The sequence below is a fragment of the Hemicordylus capensis genome, chromosome 3 (genome assembly GCF_027244095.1).
Source record: "Hemicordylus capensis ecotype Gifberg chromosome 3, rHemCap1.1.pri, whole genome shotgun sequence".
NCBI classification, from domain to species: domain Eukaryota; kingdom Metazoa; phylum Chordata; class Lepidosauria; order Squamata; family Cordylidae; genus Hemicordylus; species Hemicordylus capensis.
The window spans coordinates 113876568-113892976 of NC_069659.1; the positions used below are offsets into that span (position 1 = coordinate 113876568).

At 40.4% G+C, this 16409-nt stretch overlaps 1 protein-coding gene across 8 annotated transcripts in view; it reads left to right on the forward strand.

Moving 5' to 3' along the window:
• The window catches only part of MAP3K15 (mitogen-activated protein kinase kinase kinase 15), a 146986-nt gene that overhangs the window by 72184 nt on the left and 58393 nt on the right, over positions 1–16409 (forward strand). The gene's annotated exons all lie outside the window — the stretch shown is intronic.

The window sequence follows — 16409 nt, forward strand, 5'->3', positions numbered from 1 at the left end:
TATAGATTCTCATTATACATCTTATAAGCAATATAGTAAAATTTAGCTACAGAGTTAAAAATTGAAACATCCTCATCATCAGAAAGTAAAAATTTAACAAGTTTTTCAGCAGATTGTTCCGTCAGTTTACAGACCAAAGGTAAAATTAAGTGCTCCCTCAATTGCCTATGTATTTTACAGGATAATAGAATATGCTCAATAGATTCTATTTTTCCACTGGGGCATCTACAATAGCGTTCCTCCAGGGGAGGAACTGGAATTATCTCCCAGCTAATAGTGCAGAAGAAAAAGAATTTGTTCTCGCCCTTGTAAATCCCACTGAAATTTGCTGAGTGTAATATGGGACAAATAATTTGCTGGTAAAAGATCCCATCTAGTTCTTACTCCTTTATAGAATTCTGTTAAAGAAGCCCAGTTAAAAAACAATTCTTGTATAATCTTTTTGCCTGTATTAATAAACCTGAAATCATCCATGATCTGATTCTGGATGAAAGGGCCGATCTGGTATGTATTATGGAGACTTGGTTGGGGGAAGCTGGTGGCCCAGTCTGGTCCCAGCTTCTTCCTCCAGGGTAGTCTGTTGAGAAGACAGGAGGGGAGGCGAAGTGGGCGGAGAGGTGGAGTGGCTGTGATCTGCAATAGCAATATCTCCCTTGCCAGGATCCCTGTTGAAGTGTCTGACCATATTGAATGTGGGTACCTAAGTTTGGGACCAGGGATAGACTGGGACTTCTGTTGGTGTAGTGATTGCTGGCTCAGGAGTTCATAGAGGCCATGATGACTATGGGCCTATCCCACGTGGTCTCGGGACCAACGCATATTGCTGGTCACATGCTTGATCTGGTCTTTCACTCTGAACAGGTTGGTGTTCCGTGGGTGGGGACTCCTGTGATTTCCTCTTTGTCATGGACAGACCACCATCTGGTTAAGGTTGGACTCACGACCACATCCCACCTCCTTAGGGGCGAGGCACCCATTAGGATGGTCCACCCAAGAAGGTTACTGGATCCAATAGGATTCCAAGAAGCCTTGGAGGGATTTAGTGTTGGCTCTGTTGGTGACCCTGTTGACACTCTGGTGGAGAATTGGAATAATCAACTCACCAGGACAGTGGACACAATCGCTCCTAAGCATCCTCTCCAACCCGCATCAAAACTTGCCCCTTGGTATATGGAAGAACTATGGGGGCTGAAGAGGCAAGATAGACGACAAGAGCACAAGTGGATGAAGACTCAACTCAAATCCAACAGATTATTACATAGAGAGCATTTGAAGATCTATGCTCAGGTATTACGTGCAGCAAAGAAGCAATTCTTTTCCTCCTATATCGCCTCCACAAGTTCGCGTCCAGCGGAGTTGTTCAGGGTCGTGAAGCGGCTAATGTGCGCCCCTTTGCCCTTGAATCAGTACTTAGAACCAACAATTACTTGCTGTGATGTTTTTAATGAGTTCTTTGTGAACAAAATCTCTTGTATTTGGGCTGACTTGGATTCAAACTCCACAATTGCTACAGAGTCTGATGCCGAGGTGTCCAGCAGCTCCTCTTATGTGATGACCCTGTATCAATTTCAGTTTGTGACTTTTGAGGATGTGGACAAGTTGCTTGGAATGCTGCAGCCAACCATCTGCCCTCTTGATCCTTGTCTGACATGGCTTATATTATCTGGCAGGGAGAGATAATCCTGTAGAGATTATAAATGCTTCTCTGAGAGAGGGCAGGATGCCTCCTTGTCTTAAGGAGGCAATGGTTAGATCACTTCTGAAGAATCCTCGCTTGGATCCCTCAGAGTTGGCCTCTCGCCAACCTTCCATGGCTTGGCAAGGTGCTTGATGAGGTGGTGGCTTCCCAGCGTCAGGCAGTCTTGGAGGAAACTGATTATCTAGACCCATTTCAAACTGGCTTTTGGGTGGGCTATGGGGTAGAGACTACTTTGGTTGGCCTGATTGATGATGTCTACTTGGGAATTGACAGAGAGAGTGTGACTCTGTTGGTCCTTTTGGATCTCTCAGTGGCTTTCAATACTATTAACCATAGAATCCGTCTGGAACGTCTGAGGAGATTGGGGTGGGGTGGGAGGCACTGCTTTGCAGTGGTTTCACTCCTACATCATGTGCAGATTCCAAATGGTGTACCTTGGAGACTGTTGTTCTTCAAACTCTGAACTTTCCTATGGTGTCCCTCAGGGCTCCCATGTTGTCTCCAATGTTGTTTAACATCTACATGAAACCACTGAGTGGGATCATCAGGGGATATGGTCCAGGGTGCTATCAATATGCTGATGACACCCAACTTTATTTCTCCATGTCAAGATCATCAGGAGGGATAACAAACTGAGGCTGAATCCACTCCAGTTAAGACGGAGGTACTTATTGTGCGGGGTCGGAACTCAGGAGACAATTTTGATCTGCCTGTTCTGGATGGGGTCACGCTTCCCCAGAAGGAACAGGTGTGCAATCTGGGGGTTCTTCTGGATCCAAACCTGTCCCTGGTGTCCCAGGTTGAGGGAGTGGCTGGAGATGCTTTTTATCAGCTTCAGCTGATACACCAGCTGTGTCAATTTCTTGAGATGAACAACCTCAAAGCAGTAGTACATCTGCTGGTCAGCTCCAGACTTGATTACTGTAATGCACTTTGTGGGGCTGCCTTCGTACGTAGTTCGGAAACTTCAGTTGGTTCAGAACGCTGCAGCCAGGTTGGTCTCTGGGTCATCTAGGAGAGACCATATTATTCCTGTCTTGAAGGAATTGCACTGGCTACCATATGTTTCCAGGCAAAATACAAGGTGCTGTTCATTACCTATAAAGCCTTTAACAACTTAGGCCCTGGGTATTTAAGAAAACATCTGGAGAGGTTAGCCCGCGGCTGCTGCCAACTCATCTGGCAGCTACTTGGGAACGGGCCTTTTACGTTTCAGCCCCTGGACTTTGGAATGTGCTCCCTGTTGAAATAAGAGCCTCCTAATCTCTGGCAACTTTTAAAAAGGCATTGGAGACACACTCGTTCAACCAGGTTTTTAATTAGATTTATAGTTTTAAATAATTTTAATACTGGGTTTTAAATATTTTTATCTTTTAAATGATTTTAATTTTAACCTCCCAGAGACGCAAGTTTTGGGTGGTATAGAAATATGTCAAATAATAAATAAAAATAAAAAATTATTGGGGCCAATATTACCCCCAATATTTAGTAAATAATTTACTTTACACTTGCTTATATTGAACAGCATTTGCCATTGGCAAGTGGTTAGCTAACCTTCATCTCTTCCTCTTCAGCAATGGTTGGACAGGGAAGGAAGGAGGGTAGGCAAGAACTGGCATGTGGGCTGGGAAGGGGCTGGATTCACCCTCACAACACAGAGCCTGGAGAAGGAGTTGCTGAAGTGATGGCAGTGAGAGCATCTTGGTCAGGCAGGGCAGCCAATCCCTCCACAGGTGCAGCAGCAGATGCCACCACCATTCATGATGACAATGTGAGCCTGAATCACCATTCCTTTCTCATCCAACCTTGGTTCCCAACCTTTGGACTCCAGATATTGCTGAACAACAACTCACATAATCCCCAGCTACAATTTATTATATTTGTTGGAGTGATTGATTGATTGATTAATGAAGTGCCATCAAGTCAGTGTCGACTCCTAGTAACCACATAGATAGATTCTCTCTAGGATGATCTGTCTTCAACTTGGCTTTTAAGGTCTCTCAGTGGTGCATTCATTGCTGTTGTAATCAAGTCCATCCACCTTGCTGCTGGTCTCCCTCTTCTTCTTTCATTCAAATTTTCCCAGCATAATGAACTTCTCAAGGGAGCTGTGTTTTCACATAATGTGTCCAAAGTATGATAATTTGAGCCTGATAATTTGTGCCTCGAGTGAAAATTCTGGTTTGATTTGTTCTATGATCCATTTGTTTGTTTTCCTGGCTGACCAAAGTCTTCTCCAGCACCAAAGTTCAAAAGTGTCAATACTTTTCCTACGGTACCTTGCTTCTTCAAAGTCCAGCTTTCACATCCATAGAGTGTCACGGGGAAAACCATTGTCTGTATGATTCTAATCTTTGTAGATATAGACATGTCACAGCATCTAAATATCCTTTCCAAGGCCTTCACTGCTACCCTAACAAGTGCTAGTTTGAGGTGTATTTCTTGATTGCTGGATCCTTTACTGTTGACGGTTGATCCTAAAAGGCAGAAGCTATCCACCACTTCAATGTCTTCATTATCAGTTCCGAGGCTGGTTGCTGTACCTGTTGTCATTAGTTTAGTCTTCTTTACATTTAGTCAAAGTCCCATTTTTTTTCACTGTGCTCCTTGACTTTGGGAACCCCTGTCATAGCCCATGCACCAGCAGCCATCTAGTGGGGGTCTCACTTTCTGCAATGAGTGGTATACAGTGAAGCACAGTTGTGCTTGTAAACTTGAAACAAGGTGGCATTTTTCAAATGTCTTAAATGTTGTTTGTCTTAACTCAGAGTGTTTTAAGCTGAGTCTTTCCTGTGGAGGAAAATGCTGAAAAGGTGGAAGTATATTTGTAATTTACTGCGGGTGGATTCAAACACTCCAAGAACTTTCCATGTTGCCAAAGCCACTTGCGGGCTGGGAGCAGCCCTGCAGCTGCATGGCACAGTGTTCAATACCGGCAGCACTGCAGTGAGGGTGGGTGGGTGGGGGTGGAGGAGTGTCGGAGGGGCAGGTCAGTCCTGCCTTCCTCCTTTTAAAGCTCCCACTCTCCACCCCCACCCCTGGTTGTGCACAAAATGCTTTGTGCACATCTCTATTGGTTGTTAAAAGTGTACCCCTACTTTTCATCTGTGAAAAGTTGGGGAATGTGTGCTTGAATCAGCTGTTTTGATGATCTGGTATAATGTGCTCTGCATGCACCTTACTGTCTGCTTTCCATTTGTGACATGTTTATAGCCAGACATGTATACCAAGCTTCCCAGGTTGTTTGGGCACCTTCACAGGCATGTCCCAGTTTTCATCGGTGAAATGTTGGAGGGTATGTAAAATTGCTGAGGCCTGTATTTAATGTCCAGCACTAAGCATATGTGATGTATAAGGAATGCATTTTATCCTTATACTTACTGGCATATCCTTCTGACCATGAATGTACAAATTTTGTTTTAAAATGAGAAAATCTTTCTCTTCCTTCTAGAACCAATAATTAGAGAGTAATTGGTTCCAAGATAAATCTTAAGCAACTCCACCTCAGTGACAACCCTCTCTTTAGATCATTAGTTTGGTATTCAGTAAGCTTCTTGTTTTGTCATATTGTCAGCTAATAGTGCTGAATAAAATAAGGCCACCATGGTCTTATTATTACTATGATCTTATTAATTTACTAGGAGTAAGTATGGACAAACAATACAAATTTGAACAATATCACAGTCAGCCCTGTCCATCATGCAAGGAGGGATATGAGCATGCATATCCTGCTCTCTCTCCTAGCATGCTTTTCTAGTTTGCATAATCACCTGGGAGATGGTTTGTTTGAATGATCCCTCATATGCAAATATTGCATTATGTAGCATTTAATGTTTATGGAGCACTTTGGATGAACTGCCTCCATCTGATTATGTGGCCTGTGGGTCAGCATGCCAGGAAGGGAAGCGGGATGTATGTGTTCACTTACCTCATTCAGACTTATAATCTAAATGTTCCTGTAGTAGTCTCTAGCAGTTTACATCAGTGGAATGCCTGACATCTGGCTATTTTTTTCTCTTATAAAGCAAATAATTATAAAATATGTAATACTTCTATTTGGATATATATGAATATAGAATAGAATATTTAATTTAAATCCTGAAGCAAATAATGTGCAAAATGATATGAGTAAATGGCCCAACTCATCGCATGATAAAAAGTGGAAGTGTGTGGATCCCACCTTTGCTGGGCCAGATGGGCTACCCCAGGGTTTTTAAGGAACTCAAATGTGAAATCGCTGGTCTCCTAGCAAAAATAAGCAATTTGTCCCTACAATCAGGCTCTGTCCCAGAGGACTAGATAGCTAATGCAAGGTTGACTCAAGGTTGACTCAGCCTTCCATCCTTCCGAGGTCAGTAAAATGAGTACCCAGAATGTTGGGGGCAATATGCTAAATCATTGTAAACTGCTTAGAGAGCTCCGGCTATAGAGTGGTATATAAATGTAAGTGCTATTGCTATTGCTAATGCAACTCCCATTTTCAACAATGGATCCAGGTGGGATCTGGGGAACTACAGACTGTTGAGCTTAACTTCAGTGCTGGGTAAATTGATGGAAAGCATACTTAAGGGCAAAATTGTTAAATATATAGAAGAAAAGACCTTGCTTAAGGAGAATCAGTATGGCTTCTGCAAGGGCAGGTCTTGCCTCACTAACCACCTGGAGTTCTTTGAGAGTGTCAACGGACATGTGGATAAAGGTGATCCAGTTGACATCGTATACTTGGACTTCCAAAAAGCTTTTGATAAAGTTCCCCACCAAAGGCTCTTGCATAAACGTAGCAGTCATGGGCTAAGGGGACAGGTACATGTGTGGATTGGTAACTGGTTGAAGGGCAGGAAATAGAGGTAGGAATCAATGAACAGTTTTTATAATGGAGGGAAGTAAAAAGCGGGGTCCCCAGGAATCCATACTGGGACCAGTGCTCTTTAACTTGTTCATTATGATCTAGAAGTTGGAGTAAGCAGCAGTGGCCTGATTTCTAGATGACACTAAACTGTTGAGGATAGTGAAATCCCAAACAGGTTGTGAAGAGCTCCAAAATGATAGCTCCAAACTATGGGATTGGGCGACAAAATGGCAAATGCAGTTCAATATAAGCAAGTGTAAGGTGATGCATATTGGGCCAAAACCCCGCAACTTCACATATATGTAGATGAGATATGAGATGGCTGTGATTGACCAGGAGATAGATCTTGGGGTCATAGTGGATCACTAGTTGAAAGTGTTGACTCAGTATGTGGCAGATGTGAAAAAGGCAAAATCAATCCAGGGAACCTGCCTAGGGCTTGATCCAGCAAGGCTGTTCTTATGTTGACATGATATTCTGATCCACATACTCACTGCTTTTAAAGCAGTATTAGAACCACATGATTAAAGACAGTTTGGAAGTTCCTGCCCCCCACATTAGTAAGTGATGCTTTTTGCATGTGCATGCACTTGCATGCTTTTTGATGTGCATGCACTTGCTTTTAATTAAATGTGAGTGGTGCCAATTGGATGTTTCATTTGAATTGACCCATTTACATTATAAGATGATGAGTTTATTTTTATGAAGGGGAAAAAGTAGGGGAACTAGTACTATGGTAAAAAGAAAGATAGGTTCCTGCTATGTTTCATTCCTTAGCAAGTAGTACACATAAATACAAATAGGCTACTTCACACATAATATTTTCCCTAGGTGTAAACAAATGTAGAGCAAAGCTATGTTCACATGTCTGTCTTTGCATTTTAATGTGTGTTATGAAGTCATATTTAATCAGCTCCTGAGTGTACATGCAATAAAATAGGTCTCCCTACTGTACTCTTTCCTCCCCTGCAGTGTTCCCTCTAATAGGGATTCCCAGATGTTGCTGACTACAACTCCCAGAATCCCCTTTTGGCTCTTGCTTAGGAGTTATGGGAGTTGTAGTCAACAACATCTGGGAATCCCTGTTAGAGGGAATACCCCTGTCACACATCTGTATAGGGAAAGCATGTGATAAAGTCCTAAAGATACCTTCCTTGATTAAGGAAAGAAGCAACCTATTTTTAAAATTTTTAAAAACATTTCTATACCTCCCCATCCAAATGCTCTGGGTGGTGTACAATTGTGGTCTTCATTGTCAAATTACAGCAGTTCTGAATGCTACTAATCACAGGTATTTTAAATTGACCTATGCTGTCCTCAGTCTATGATTCTGTTTGCGCTCCACCTACAAATGGCATCACTGAGTTTGATGCTATTTGAGAGTTTATTGATATACATAATATTTTTTCTGTTTTGAGGCCAAGCTGTACATAAACACATAATCTTTGCTTAAATTATGCTCTCACATAATATGAATATCCTTGTTTACATTTACTAGTTTTTGCCTGTCCTAAACTTCTAGAAGCAGGTCTCATTTAATGTAGGTAAGCAAACATTATTGTGAAACAGTTTCCTTTGAATTTTAATGCAGTCAATAATAGCTGAGATATATTTTCATTGTACAACTTAGGTTGTGTCCAATCTAAATGATCATTTATAGTAGAGAAATGACCTAAGATTGTTGATGCCACAGTATGAAAATACTGTGTGTGCTTATTTTAAACACCAATTACTTTGTGAATGGTTCCGTCATACTTATTATAGACTCAGCTGTCCTGTATTTTCATTACTGTGCAATCTAACACTGAGGTCATGTTTTATAAATGATAACTTGGATAGTAAACTGTTGGTGACAGCTGTTTCAAGACTAAAGTCATAGCCTAAATATTACCCATAGACAAACATGATGAAAAGATGGCCAGAACCATTGCCAGAATTAACAGGCACCCTTTAACTCAACACCTCAGTGTCTCCTTCAGCTGTTAGTCTTTACCTAAAACAAAAAGTGTTGAGTTGTGAGATAGGACAAATATCTTCTTATGGACATGAGTACATATTGCATACCAAGGGCAACATCTAGACTGGTAAGTCATGACTAAACACTGTTGAGATTGATGAGACAAGTTAGTCATGATTAACTAAGTCTGAATGTTGCCCACTGATTTCCCTTTTTTAAAATCCCATAACTCAAGGGTTCTCAAACTTGAGTCCCCGGATATTGTTGGACTTTAACTCCCATAATCCCGGCCACAATGGCCAAGCAACAGCTGGGGTCCTAAGTTTGAGAACCTCTACATAACATATAGTTAAAGGGATATGAAAAAGCTCTATGTGATCATGCTGTCTATGATGTAAATTTCAAAACACCTAAGCAATGTAGATGTAAATATGTGAGTATGCTGGGATTTGAAGGACTACTTCATTCATTTCATGCTGTTCAAGGATGTGCATGCATCTAATAGTATTTTTGAACTTTTTCTCTTAGAACAAATAGCTTTTGAAACTCCTATTAGAAACTTGCATTCAGAAAGGACTGATAGATGACCCCAGGAAGATGAATCTGCAGCAATCTTCATGTTTACTTTCTCGAATGTCTCAAGCCGCCCCAGTACTAATCTTCCTGTTCATTTTTCCGTACATATATGCCCCTTCACGTAGATTCGTATGCTTGCTTTTTAAATATTATTAACGAACACAGAATATGTGAAATTGTTGCTTTTATGCATCTATTCAATTCCTATCCCTTTCACTTTAATTCTACCAGTTTTTGGCATGTCTTTACTAGTGATTTACCGTAGAGCAGCACCAGTTTGAGACCCCTGTAATGTGCAGCCTACTTGCCGTATCTGCTCTGCCTTATCTAGTTAACATACTTCTTTGTAGGAGCTAAACTAGAAGTAATTCTGGACATCTCACTGGCCCTGATGTATTTGCTTTTTCTTATGTAAGCACATGAAGGAGTCATGATCCAGATCATCCCCAAGAAAGCTTCTGTTGACTATAGTGGAAGCAAATACAAATGCACATGTGCAGGAGAGCTGATTGGGACCACAACGGGGTAGGTTTAAAGCCTCTCACCCCTCACTACAGTCCTAATTCAGATCTGGGCTCAACACCTGCTATTTATGTAAGAAAAAGCAAGAGTTCCAAAGCCAATGACCTGATGAAAGTCATGTCTCACTTAGCTCTATTTGCAAAAACTGTATCCAGCAGTTTCATCCCTGTTTTCTGGTTCATGAGGTAAGGATGTACATTTCTTAGATCAAATTCATCCTCAATAGTCTGCATTTACCCCAACAGTTGTAACAGTGTGTTTCAAATCTAGCGAAATACACTGTCACAAGGGACTGGCCAAAGTTTTGATATAGATATTTTACAAAAATCCTGTGCTAATCTAACAAACGGTGTTGCTTTCATAGGAAGGATATAGCAATGACAGTACTTGGGTACAATGTAGTGAGTGACCGACTAATATCAATTCGATTTCATAGACAACCCTTTAACATTGCAGTTTTTCAAGTCTATGCCCCAGCGACCGATGCAGAAGAAGAGGAAGTTGATGAGTTTTATGCTGAAGTTCAGTCTGAAATTGACAGAACATGCAAGCAGGATGTGATGCTGGTTGTTGGAGACTGGAATTTCTTGTTTACACAGTCAGACAGGTGTTATTGACTGGTTTGTCAATCCAGACATCGAGTCCTGGGATGGCTGAATTTTATCATCAATACTGTTGGTTATTACAGATATTGTTGCAAAATATAGGCTGTTCCCAGTAAAGTTCCTTTTTGTAATTGGCTGATTTCTGTGGCCCCTAGGGTGTTGAGGTGCTCTTCAAATAGTTTTGGAATTGCACCTAGGGTGCCAATTACCACTGGGATTATTTTGGTCTTTTTCTGCCACAGCCTTTTCATTTCAATTTGTAGATCTTTGTATTTTGTTATTTTTTCTATTTCTTTTTCTTCTATTCAGCTATCCCCTGGTATTGCTATGTCAATTATTTTAACTTGTTTTTCTTTCTTATCGACTACAGTTATATCTGGTGTATTGTGTGGCAGATGTTTGTCTGTTCATAGTCGGAATTAATAATAATAATAATTATTATTACTACTACATTTATATACTGCTCTTCCTCCAAGGAGTCCAGAGCAGTGTATTACACACTTTAAGTTTCTCCTCACAACAACCCTGTGAAGTAGGTTAGGCCAAAGTTGGAAATGGTAAGGAGGAAAACACAGTTGGACTGCATGGCCTAGGAAACAGAAGTGAAGCAGGAGAATGACTTATTAGTTTCTGCCAAGCCAATGATCTCTTCATTGCTAACACATTCTTCAAACAACCAAAGTGGTGCCTATACACATGGATCTCACCAGATGGAATACACAGAAATCAAATTGATTACATTATTGGTGCAAGGAGGTGGAAGAACTCAGTTATAACAGCAAAGACATGGCCAAGGGCCAATTTTGGAACTGATCACGAACTGCTCATGTGCAAGTTCCGAGTCAAGCTAAAGGAAAAACAAAGCTATCCAGTTTCCATGACATGATCTTGAGAATGTACCCACCATTTTCAAGGAGAACATCAGGAATTGCTTTGAAGTTCTGAACCTCATTGATAGGGAACCAGAGGAACTGTGGAATTAAATCAAAGTTGTTAAGGACAAATGTGAAAAGAGACTGCCAAAGACCAAAAAACAGAAGAAAGCAAAATGGATGTCAGACTAGACAGTGGAAATTGCCGAGAAGAGAAGCCAAAGTCAAGAAAGATAAAGACCTCAGGAAGGAACATAATAGAGAATTTCAGAAAGCTGTTAGAAGATACAAGGAGTAGTACTACAATGACATCTGTAAAGACCTTGAGAATGGAAATAGACACGGAAAAACAAGGCAAGTTGTTTTTCAAGATCTCTGAACTCAGAAGGAGGTTCCAACCTCGAACTCGTATGTTAAGGGATGCCAATTGACAGATAGTAACTGATTCAGAGGAGATCAAACTGAAATTGAAGGAGTATACTGAAAATCTTTACAGCAGGGACGTCAACATCCAAGATACTCTAGAAGATATTCCCGAATAGCAACTATCTCTAGTATGGGAAGATGAAGTTAGATCAGCACTCCAGTCATTACCAAGTCGGAAGGCCACAGGAATTGATAGAATAGCTACAGAAATATAGCAGGCAACAGAAGAAGAATCAGTCAAGGCTCTAACCAAATATGCCAGCAAATTTGGAGAATGACACAGTGGCCAACAGATTGGAAGAAGTCAGTCTACATACCTATACCAAAGAGACTTAACAGATTGTGCAAACCATTGCACAATATCCTTATTTTCACATGCTAGCAAAATAATGCTCAGGATCATCCAACTTGCCCTATATGGAAAGGGAAATGCCGAATGTTCAAGCTGGTTTCAGAAAACCGAGGAAAAAGCAAAAGCCAAGGAACAAGAGACATCATTGCTTATGCACACTGGATAATTGAGAAAGCCAAAGAATACCAAAAAGAAGTCAATATGTGCTTTACTGACAACAGAAAAGTCTTCGATTCTGTCAACTATGTCAAGTTGTGGAATATCCTTAGGAAAATGGGTGTCGCAGAATATATGTTCTCATGAGAAACCTATACACAGGACAGGAAGTCACAGTCCAGACGGAACATGGTGAAACAGACTGTTTCCAGATTGGCAAAGGAGTAAGACAAGGCTATCTACTTTCTCCTTATTTGTTCAACTTATATGCGGAACATATACTGAGTCAAGCTGGAATGGAAGAAGATGAGCATGGTTTTAAAGCTGGAGGAAGAAACATCAATTACCTGCGCTACGCTGATGACATCACTCTGATAGCTGAGAATGCAGATGATCTGCAAGCTCTAGTAATGAAAGTCAAAGAGCATAGTGAAAAAATGGGACTACAATTAAATGTAAACTAATTTATATTTACTAAACTAATGACAAACTAATAATGAGTACAGCAAACAGCCTCAGAATTGACACTGACAATGAAGACATCATCATTATCATCATCAAACTTATATACCGCCCAAACATTCGTCTCTGGGCGGTTAACATAAAACAATTAAAACACAAATAAGAGTTAAAACAAATCAATAGTTTAAAATCAACCATAAAATTAAAACAAAAAATTTTTAAAAGCTGAGAAAGCTTGGGCGAAAAGATGGGTTTTCAGGTGTTTTTTTAAAAATTGCCAGAGATGGGGAGGATTGTATCTCAGCAGGGAGCACATTCCACAGTCTCATTGTGGTGACATTGAAGTGGTGGGTTGCTTCTGCCTTTTAGGATCGACCATCAACAGTAAAGGATCCAGCAGTCAAGAAATATGCCACAGACTAGCACTTGGTAGAGTTACAATGAAGGCCTTGGGAAAGATATTTAGATGCTGTGACGTGGCTATACCTACAAAGATTAGAATAATCCGGACAGTGGTTTTTCCCGTGGCACTTTATGGATGCAAAAGCTGGACTTTGAAGATGCAAAATAGAAAAAGTATTGACACTTTTGAACTTTGGTGCTAGAGAAGACTTTTGAAGATACCATGGACAGCCAGGAAAACAAACAAATAGATCATAGAACAAATCAATCCAGAATTTTCACTAGAGGCACAAATGACCAGGCTCAAACTATTATGCTTTGGACACATTATGCGAAAACCCAGCTCAATTGAGAAGTTCATAACGTTGGGCAAAGTTGAAAGAAAGAGAAGAAGAGGATGACTAGCAGCAAGATAGATTATGACAGCAATGAATGCACCACTGAGAGACCTTTAAAGGTCAAGTTGAAGCCAGATCATCCTAGAGAGAATCTATCCATGTGGCTGCCAAGAGTTGACACTGACTTGACAGCACTTAATCAGTCAATCAATCAATCAATCTAACAAATACAAAAGAAGTAGGTGTAGTTGCTAACTAAAATGAATGTGTACTTTAAAAAAAAGCAGAGATAGTTTTTGCTTTGCTTATCATCCACCCTAATGATAAGCAGAGAATGCAAATGCTCTCTGCTCAAAATTTTGTGCCATTTTGATTCATCTTTATAAGGTTTAGATAGATTGATGGATAAGGAAGTTTGAAAAGAGTTCTGTGAAAATCTTTTATAGAGGGAACATTTCTGCTGTTTAATTGTTTGTATCTAGTTGGAATTTTTGTAAAAGGCTCAGTATAACATATCGGTATTGTTTGTTTTTATATCTCCATGGAAGTAAGTATGCATACTTCAAGAGTGCATGCAGTAAGTATGAGATTAAATTCAAGCAAACTTTCTTCTGTGTAAGGTTATAAAAGGGCACTGTCTGTCCAGGAGTGAAAATGTTTCCATTTAATATTTAAAATAATACTACTTCAAAGAAAGAAAATGACAAGTTCATAAATAGATTGCAGATAAAACAGTGGGATAAATTCTTTGATAAACAGAAAGCATTTATAGAGGGAAACCTAGGAAGGAATATCGTGTGTGTTTTAAGAGTGATGTTCATAAGCATATTTGATTGACATTTGGACTAATGCTACTTACACTGAAAAACTTTGCACACATGAAATGAAGGAACAATTTTCACCAATCTCTCCTTCCCTCTGCAGTCTATGTGCCTCCGAAATATGTGAGGGTTGTGGGATCCTGCTATTTAATGTAATCTCCAAAATAAGTTACAGGCTGATCTGAAATGTGAAAATTGTTTTATTCTATAGTGTATAATGCCTACTCCTTTTTAGTCTATGGCTATGATTTCCAAACCTTTCCATAGTGGGCTTCCTGAACACACTCACACACAAAACTACCTAGATTAGTCAGAAGTGTACCTTTTGAAGGAATTATTCTGATTACTTAATCAAAGCAAAGTTAGTGCAGACATGCTAGAAAAAAATGTCTCAATGCTTTTGAAGAAAGGTGTAGCACAAGCAGTTTATAAACTGTCTGTATTTGATGAATTAACACAATGTTGCGTATGCTCCCCAGTTCCCTTAGGTTGTGAGTTTAGTGCTACTAGGATTCTGGCTTCTTTAGGAGGAGAGATCACTGGAGGCTAATGGTGTCTTTGTAATACTTGGTTATTCACAGATATACAATTTAAGCATTAGACAGACAGAACACTCCTACAAGCAGCAATAGAGGCTATATTAGTTCCTTGAGAGAAAACTCTGCACTTTAAGAAGGCTGAGGTCTCTGCCCTCTCTGATTTAATTCAGCCTATTAACCAACCTGTGTCTGTGTCTGTCTTGCTTAGTTAAAGCTGCTGTTTCATTTTGCTGACCCCGCCCCATCACCACATACTCACTGACACCAACGTCTACCTAGTGGAAAAGGATGACCTTATACTCTCTGTGAAGTGCTTCACCTTTCCATGTTGGCCTGTGCACACTCTCTCTTTCTCTTTGAGTCCTCAGTAAGGAAGGGGAAGAAGGTTGAGCTGCCATCCTGTTCTTCTTCCTTCCGCTCAGTTGGCCTGCCTTCAGCTAGCCCTTTTCTGGGGTCCCCTCATTCCACTGCTGCTCCTTGCTTCTCCTCCCTTTCTGGCCTAAATACCCACCCATCTTCACTGCAGCCCCACGAGTGCACCTGGCTTTTGTGTGGGAAACCCTGTCTCTCATCAGACCTTGGTGAGAGGTCAGCTGACAGTAGCATCAGTGTTGTTCTGGAGGCTGTGCTGACACTGCTGCAAGGTCCTTGCTGCATCGGGGCCCAGATACCAGGAGGAAGCAGGGAAACATACCATCAGATGTGTTTCCACAAGCTGTGGGAGAAACTTTGCCAGCTGGACTGATCCCTACTTGGTGAAACTGATGGAGGTGGAGTTGTGGGGTGAGGCCCCTGACACCCTTGCATTATATGGAGAATATGTGCTATGTTGCTTCTCCCATTCAGGATATTTTGGAACCATAAATGCCCTAAACCTTCAGTAGCCTTCTGGGCTGTTACACAACATTCTGTCAAAAAGAGATGACCAAGTAACGAAGTTATTGACACCGGTTAACAGTAGCATTCTTAGTGAGTAGTATTTTAGTTTTCAGACAGAACCGACTTTTACTTTAGCTTGAAAGTGTCTGTTGCTCCTGCAAAGTTGATTCTGGCTGTGCTATACCTTGGCCACAAATATAGCAGCTGTTTACTGCACCTCCAGAAAACTGCATACTGACTTTGATCCAAACAACTCTTCAGTGTGTGTGCAACCATTATTGGAGTTGTATGTTGAACATGACAATGTGTTTACAACTTTCATTCCAGTGTTAATTAGAAACACTGCCAGTAAGTAGCATTTAGATAATCTGATGTAGATTTCTATTTGTTTTACTGCTGAGTAATGTAAAATCCATGCAAATAAGTTAATGTCCCAACAAAAACTGGACAATTAGCTACAGATCTGTATAGTTGTACTTTTGCAAGAAGTTCTGTGCAAACTAATGTGTATGGAAGGGTGCTTTATGCAGCTATATTATAGTTATACTTTTATTACCTTTGCATTGCTTCAGAAGCTGAGACAACTTAATATATTCCCTTGTGAATAAAAATGGGGAAGTGCTATTCATCTGACATTGTACACACACTAGTTTTTAAATACAAGCCTCTTCCTAGATATTTGGGAATCAGCAATTCATCAGCAGATTTGAAAAGAGGTTGATAAATAGTTTAAACCCCACTAGAGATTAACAGCATGTGTCGAAGTGGCTTTTAGCCTGTAAAGTGGTGTTTGCTTTGAACGTGGAAAAAAAACTTTTAAAATGTCTTTATAATGTAAACAGAAAAAGTTCTACATTGATTTTGCCTAAGGTACATCTACTTTATTTAGACAGTGGTCCTGAAGTAGTGTTGATGGAAAATAGTTAATTGCTTTTAATATATATATGGAGCTCT